The sequence below is a fragment of the Aegilops tauschii genome, chromosome 4 (assembly GCF_002575655.3).
Source record: "Aegilops tauschii subsp. strangulata cultivar AL8/78 chromosome 4, Aet v6.0, whole genome shotgun sequence".
NCBI classification, from domain to species: Eukaryota; Viridiplantae; Streptophyta; class Magnoliopsida; order Poales; family Poaceae; genus Aegilops; species Aegilops tauschii.
This window is the reverse complement of record NC_053038.3, coordinates 164,790,154-164,798,415: the sequence shown is the minus strand read 5'-3', so window position 1 is coordinate 164,798,415 and position 8,262 is coordinate 164,790,154. Positions and strand designations below refer to the sequence as shown.

Sequence of the window (8,262 nt, the reverse complement as noted above, 5' to 3'; positions counted from 1 at the left end):
GTGTCTTCAGTGGCCCACCCCCAGTCTAATGGTCATGTGGAGAGAGCTAATCAGGAAATCTTGAAGGGGATCAAGCCCCAGCTTATGATTCCTTTGCAGAGGACACCGGGCTGTTGGGTTGAAGAGTTGCCTTCCGTTTTATGGAGCATTAACACCACCCCCAATAGATCTACGGGTTATACACCCTTTTTCATGGTTTATGGAGCGGAAGCTGTCCTTCCAAGTGATATTCGTCATAACTCGCCACGAGTGGCAGCTTATGTTGAAGCAGACAATGAAAGAGCACGCCAGGATGCGTTGGACCTGTTGGATGAGAAACGGGACGTAGCGGCGGCTCGCTCGGCGATTTATCAGCAAGACCTGCGGCGTTATAACAGTCGCCGGGTTAAAACCAGAGCCTTTCAAGAAGGTGACCTAGTGCTCCGGCTTATCCAAGATTAGACCGATATGCACAAGTTATCCCCACCTTGGGAAGGGCCCTTTGTGGTCAGCAAGAATCTGAACAACGGATCATATTACCTCATTGATGTTCGAGAGCATAAAGACTCACGCAAGTCAGAGGAGGAGACGATCCGGCCGTGGAACATAGCTTATCTACGGCCTTACTACACCTGAGCCATAGGCTCCTATCATGTACATATTTTGACAATGTATATATTATGATCAATATAATAAACCGGAGCCCCAGCTAAAGTGGGGTATCTGCTGTTCTCATATCATGAGTGGTTACACGGAGGTTTCTGTCTGGAAAGCAACATCCGGTTTACCCTTTGATTCATCTTCTACAGTTGTCTATCAATATAAGTCACTTGGGGGCTTGGTCATATTTGAACCATAGCTACACCTCTTGGCTGGATCAAGGCCACAAAAGAAAGTCACTTGGGGGCTTGGTCATATTTGAACCATAGCTACACCTCTTGGCTGGCTCAAAAGCCACGACAGTAAGTCACTTGGGGGCTTGGTTGTGTTCAACCATAGCTACACCTTTTGATTGGCGCAATGCCATTACTTAGGGGCCAAAGAGTGTTGTCAAGAACAACTCAAACATAGGCACCCGTTGAGCACAACTCAAAATGTTGCTTGGGGATTCTTTGCTATCGCAATGAACAAAGAAATCTACACTTGCAATAGGATATGAAGCCGTGGCTTGGAAGCCTGGTGTATACACCTAAAACCCCGGGTTAACCTGCCTTCATTAAGTAAGTCACTCAACCCAGGTAAGCCTGGTATGACCCGCCAACTTGACAAGTCAATCGCATATGACCCTGAACTTGTCAATGATAGACCGGCGATTGGTTAAAGATTGAGGACCATCTTAAAAGGCTTTGTAAAACGGTTTAACTCAGTGGCCTGGCAGCCCATGAACAGCCTCGCATTTGGGCCTAGCAAAGTTTTGAGCTAAACCGGCACCTATTGGCCCGGCCTGATTATAAGTCATCCGTATAAACCGGTGTTTATTTAACCCGGCCTGGAGTTAACTATAAGTTGCCAGGATGATCATCCGGTGTTTATCATAACCCGGCATCACTTATTATATACCAGCATAGCATGGTTTAAGTTATCCATACTCAGTATTTGGGTCGTCACCCTTATTAGAAGAATGGTGGTAAACCAACAAAGTGATTCAGTATCACAGGTATGATATGTTTCATATTTCATTATTTAAAGCTATGGTTATCAGCCTTGGCTGTATATTGGGCATTATGACTCGTCCGGCGGAAAACCGCCAGGCCAGTTTTCACTTTGTTTTATGCAGAAACAGGGCTGTATAAAACCAATAAAGATCATAATGAAGGATTAACAATATTGTGAGCAACAAGTATGCACGATGGCATATCAGAAAAGCTGTTCAAACTAGCCTATTACAAGGCGTTTCGACTGTCCAAAAGAATGATTGTTTTTCACAAGGATGACAATGTGCACAAATTAAACCGGCTTCGGGATTATGGTTCTGCCTTAGGTTGATGTGAAGGTTGCAGATCTTCCTGCGCCGGTTCATCCTCTTTCTCTCCACCCAGTGTCTGGAAGTCAATAGTTGTCCAATCAATTCCTGTTAAGGCTTGAAAGACAGCTTCGTCGTGTATAAGATCAGACGGTTCAACGTCAGGAGCGTAAGTGTGCTTACGGATCGGCGGGATCAGATTTTCCACGTCATAAGTTGGAGCACTTATTCGCTTGCCGCTGGCATCATATACATTCTGGTAAATTGACAAGTTAGTATCTTCAGCCAATTTACTTGCCAGTGGTCGCATCTCTCTTGTGATAGCCCGGAGATCATCATTGCTGAATTCTGAACCGTCCTCGTTTTGGCTTGGGTAACCATTTCCAACGTCTTCCGGATCAAGGTCAGATATCCAGGCCTTGGCGCGCGTCAGTGCAGTAAGGGCACCGGGCTTAGCAGCGGATTTGTTCAATTCCACAATCCGGGCAGGCATCATAGACAATTTTTCCAGTGTTTCCTTGATTAGCGACGGGGGTGGATGGTTATTGGAAGCTGTGCAGATGGCCCGTTGCGCGCCGGTATAAAGCGGCTCTACCAAAGTATAGACGGCCTTCAATTTTTTGCGCATATCTGCGCCAAGATGGGTAACACGGCTACCTGCAAAGGATCAAATTATTATTAAACCGAAAGTTTTTATAACTGGTGTTATTACATATTGGTGAAGAGATTGTTACCAAAGATGGCAGAGGTCATGGCATCAATCTGCCACTTCAGGCTGCTCAGCTCTTCTGTGGCCGGTTTAAGGGCGTTTTCCGCATCTTCTGCCCGCTTTAACAAGGTGGCTTTTTCAACTTCCCAATCTGCCCGTTCGCCTTTGAAGAATTCCTTCAGCTGCTCCATGGTTGTTAAAGCGGTGGTCAGCTCGCTCTTAACTTTGCAAGTTTCGTCAATCTGAGACTTGATGTTTCCTTGGAGATCAGTGATTTGGGAGTCTTTTTTGGACAACTCAGCCTGCAAAATACAGATAATAAGTTAGCATTACAACATTGAAGTCCCAACCACATAACAAGTTATCTACTTGGCACTTGGGGGCTAATGCGGATTGCTTCTTATCAGCTATTAATTTAAAAGTCTCAAGCACATAACAAGTTATCTACTTGATACTTGGGGGCTAATGCGTATTCGTTCAGATTCAGATGGATTTTTATCATTATAAGTGGTGAGATTAATAGGATGTACCGGTTCATTCTAACAAGATATAAGCCGGCTCATGGGGGCTACACCAGCAGAATGCAAATATCCATTCAAGACCCAGTTCAAACCAATGTTATGAACCGACCCTTGGGGGCTACTAGAGTTGATACGTTAGACCAGTTCTAACAAAAGGACTATTGGAATATTTATGGAAAGGGAAAGTGAAATTTACCTCATACCGCTCCTTCATCAGGGCTACCAACCGGCTTCAAAGTCGCGGCTTGTATACAGGCGGTTTAAAAAACCAGAATGAAGCTCTTGAGCGCTGAGGTTGGTATAGTTGGATAACTCGGATTTCCATTTCCCTTTGTCCATGGCAGAAATTTCTTCTTTGGCGCTATGCTTTGATAATGCGACAGGACGACCAGGGGAGCTGAAACCAAGGCCAGTTACAACAACATCGTCGTCCGTAGTCTTGACAGGGCTTGGCGGTTTATCGGATGCTTTAGCCAGACTCAGCAGATCAACAGTCGGACTTGGTAGATCAGTTGACTGGTTTGTTGGATTATTTTCTACCAGTTCAACAAGCGGGTCGGTTGCTTGAGGTTCTGGATTATCAACAACAGTATTAGCCTCCGGATCAATAGCCTCTGGGGTTTTCTCCGGCTCAATAGCTGGTTCATGGTCGGTTGGCCTATTCAATCTAGCCTTCTTGCTTGGTTTGGCTTTAGCACTGAAAAAGAGCAGACAAGAAGATCAATATGACAATATAATACAAGACCAAAAAGTTAAAAGTATGTTATGCTTACCCAGGGACGGTCTTCAGAGGAGGAAATTGTGTCACTGATGACTCACCGGAAGATGAATGGGAAGTTCCTTGATAATTTGAGTCAGATGGATTAAGAGGATATCGGATGTAACCCGCCTTAGGGTAAAGGGTGTCAGGAGTATAAGCAACCTCTTGGCGGCGTTTGCGAACTAGCGAATTTGGTAAACCCGAGGAGGTCACCACTTGGCCGCTATGTCGAGTTGTGCGGCGAGCTTCATGCTGCTGCGTCTTTAAAAGAAAGTGCGGGTCCAAATAAGAAAGAGGGCATGAAAATTTTACTTTCCGAATGGCACGATGAATTCTTGGTACTGGGGCAGGATCAGAATCAGAAGAAAGAATAGTTACCTCATCAGCATTGCCGGCTTCCGCTTCATCCTGATAATGATTATTGTCAATAAGGTGTATAAAAAATGAACCGAGAGAGTCAAGTTCTACCCCTGAAGCCGGATTAACCAGATCATCATCAATAATGGGCTCAGACGGTTCAACGTTCCTTCTTTTCATAGGCTTCTTTGAAGCCTTGGTCTTAAGCCGAGGATTCTTTACCGGTTTATCTTGTGATTTTCTCTTCCAGAATGGATCATCGGCCTGCATATGCAAATAGTAAGTCATCAAAGGAGAAATTTAACAAAGGATGGATAAAGGCAGAAATACGGTAGATTATACCTTGGGCGGTTTATTGGCAGCATAGAAAGGACTGAGCCCGATTTTGCTGCATACATCTATTGGCTCATTAAGCATCTTTTTAACAGCTTCGGTAACTTCATCATCCGTCAGCTGGATGTCAATATGACGTTGAGGGTCCTTCAGATCCCCTGTGTATTCACACATTAAACCGGGCCGCCGGCTTAAAGGTAAAACGCTCCATGAAACCCAGCATCGGACAAAATCCACGCCTGTCAGCCCATTTGCAACAAAGGCTCTGAGCTTTGCCAGTTGAGGGGCATATTTTGCTCGCTCTTGGGCGGTCAACCGTTGAGGAAAGGGATGAGCTTGGGTAAGCCGGTGTGGACGATAACCCGACAAAGGATTTTCATTGGCTGGAGCTATGTTGCGGCAGTAGAACCAAGTCTGATTCCAGTCCTTAGGATGACTATGAAGCTTGGCATGAGGGAAATCAATATCTCTCATCTTCTGGATTGAAACCCCGCCTAATTCAGTATTGGGGCCGTCCGTAAACTCAGTACGGCGGTTTAGATAAAAGAAATCCCGGAACAGATCAACAGTAGGTTCCTCTTGCAGGTACACTTCACAGAATACTTGCCAGTCACAAATATTGGATATGGAGTTTGGACCAAGATCTTGGGGATGGATTTAAAAGTTGGCGAGCACGTCACGGAAATTTTTTGATCCAGGAGGAGTGCAGCCTCGGCTCAGGTGATCAGCAAATACAATAACTTCTCCGTCTTGGGGTTTAGGAGGAAATTCTGGACCGGGGACTCGCCAATTGATAGTATCCTTATTTGCGAAAGCGCCCGTTGCAACACAACTGGCCAGCTGCGCTTCTGTAACCCGGGAAGGAACCCAATTACAGGAACAGAATTGTTTGGCCATTCCTGGTGACAAGCTGGAAAAAAGCACGATATCCGGTTTAAAGTTAATGGTTACAATTTACAAACCGGTGCAATGATGGAAGACAAAGATATTTCAAGCATTTGGGTGTACTAAACCGGATTTCAGCATTTAAAGCAGGTTGGCGGTTTAACAGAGGGCTAATGGTATATGATGAGTTATCAGAGGATGAAGGATAAACCGCCCACAATGGTATAGAGGCTATAGATTTACAAAAGTTTCTAAGTATGGCGCAAACAGATTTCACAGATCGGTGGTATAAATTTGGATCTGCCACAGTTCTAAAAAGAGGAAATAAATTTAACCTAAAGCCGTGACAGCGGAAGAACACATATGCTTGGATGGGATCTTATGCAGGAAAGGGTACTTTCTGAGGTTTAAAAGGGGTGCTAAACTACTATAGCTCGCCTTTGCTACCAGATTCGGATCAAACTATGCGATCTAGGAAAGAAAAAGATGAACAGTGAAGAACACCGACGAACATTGGAAACCCTAATGCAGATCTGACATTCGTCAAGAGGAATATTTACTGGTGCTGCTGAACAACGGAGGTGCGTCGCAGTTCTCTGGTCAAAACAGGTTGATGCAGCGGCCTTGGTTGGTGCAGACGCGAAGGTCGACGGCGGCGGCGGAGTTCGGGTTCTGAGGCGTCGCGAGGAAGAAGAAGAGTCGAAGAGGCAAGGGAGGAAAATGGAAAGGACCCTCGGCCTTATTTATAAAGGTGAAAGGATAAGTGCCAGACGCGAGAATCGAGGAGCCTAAAGGTTGGATATGTGACAGTTGTCGCCTCGATTGTCGGAGGCTCATTAGTGAAGGTGAGGTATATACCATTTTAAATAATAGGTGACGTCATGATGGTTTATCATGATACTGGATGGTGACGTCATGGTGGTGTACAAGATTTATGCGAAGATATGGAAGAAGAAATTTTCTCAAGGTTTTGGAGATTGACATGAATCAGTTCAAATCAATCTGGGGCCTAATGTTGGGGATATTACTACTAGGTGTAAACCGGCCAAGGAGCCGGGTTATCCCTATAATGGATTGTTTACACTTAAAGCCCATGAAGACAAGGAGTAAAGCGGTTTACTACAGAGACTCGAAGGCCCAAGGCCCAAAGGTAGATTAAGGCCTGTAGCTATAAACCGCCATGTAATTCATGACTTGTATTGTAAGGTATGACAAAGTAGAGACCGAGCCGGTATGTGTATAAACCAGCATCGGGACTCTGTAAGCCGGCAGGCGTCGACCTGTGTATATAAAGGCACGACCCGGCGGCAGTTCAAGGACAAGAAACAATAACTCGAGATCTAGGTAAAGCGATTCCGCTCCTTGATCCTCGAGACCATAGCAATTCCATCACAACTGGACGTAGGCTTTTACCGTCACCGCAAGGGGCCGAACCAGTATAAACCTCTCGTGTCCTTTGTCCGTTTTAACCCCTTTAAGCTAACCCGTTGCGATGGCTCCACGACTAAGTCCTTTCGCTAGGACATCTGCCGTGACAAACCCACGATAGAACCAAACTGAAGCAATGCAACGAGAAGTACAAAAACTTGGGCTGATGTACCTTGTCCTATACCCACTTCTTTGCCTGGAGGTAGGAATCTGATAGAGAAAACAAGGTGTGTCCCTCTACATATTCAAGAGGAAAATTTGATTGCTGAAAATGCTTGTGTTTATAGAATTTAATTTCGCTATATGTTTCTTATTTTAATTCAGTCCAGTATCTAATTTTAGTTCAGTTCAATTATCATTTTGGTTTAAGTTCAAGCCAATTCTTATTTTATTTTATCATCTCGTGCTTCCATCCATTCCGTGGACTAGGGCAGCTATCGTGGTGTTAATTTGTGTCTTCTGACTTGTGCAGTTTGATTTCTTGGCACACTATCTTGTCCATGTGTGTGGCATTAATCAACCGTCTAAAGGAGAAAGGTGTTCTACATGAAATTCATCAATTTGTCAGTGCGAGTTTATTATTATTTGTCAGGTTTAAGTTCAACTATGGTTTTGTTTGGACTTGCAAGATTCAGTTGACAACCACTATTGTGCAATGATATTATGGTACTATTAACATAAACATAGAGCCTCCACCTATGGCGACGCGCCATGGCTCCTCCTCCCACCTCCCACGACGCGCTGCAAGGGCGGTCGCTGGCGGAGGGCGGAGCATCGGAAACAACCACCTCTGCCCCATCCCGCTCCTCCTCATCGCGTGACCATCTCCTTCGGCGCCCTGCACCTCGACGTCGAGCACTGCCCTCGCATGAGAGATCGGAAGGACAAGGCGCTCCTGCCACCTTCTTCCCCGTGGATCCAGCTCCTGTTCCCCGCCGATAGAAGGAGACATGAGGTCACCTCCGGTGCTGCTGGTGGCGTGAAGGCCATCAAATGTGGTAAATTTCTGACCCTTGTAACCTAAGGTACTACTACAAAGCAGAAAGGATCTCTGTAAGTTAGTTAATATCACCATGCCGTACCTCTTGTGCTGCAAGACTTCTAGTTCTTCAACTAAAAAAAATATACGTTTCGCTTGGCATGCTTTCTGGATGTGGTATTACATGATATCAGTCCCAAAAAAGTAAAAATTTCTTCTATTGTCAGTTCAATTTTCTCTAGTATGTATGTTCTGGAGATGATGCATGTTTGTTTGCTTTTTATTATGATATATAGAAAGATGCTGGTAGTTGTAGTACCTATACTACAACAGTTCATTGACAAAAAA

At 44.9% G+C, this 8,262-nt stretch overlaps 1 long non-coding RNA gene across 1 annotated transcript; it reads left to right on the top strand.

The window, feature by feature from the left end:
- Nucleotides 1-7,055: 7,055 nt before the first annotated feature.
- On the top strand, nt 7,056-7,928 carry LOC141021486 (uncharacterized). The gene is made up of 3 exons (XR_012182795.1): nt 7,056-7,162; nt 7,408-7,527; nt 7,623-7,928. It is a non-coding gene; the product is annotated as an uncharacterized lncRNA (long non-coding RNA).
- Nucleotides 7,929-8,262: the final 334 nt, after the last annotated feature.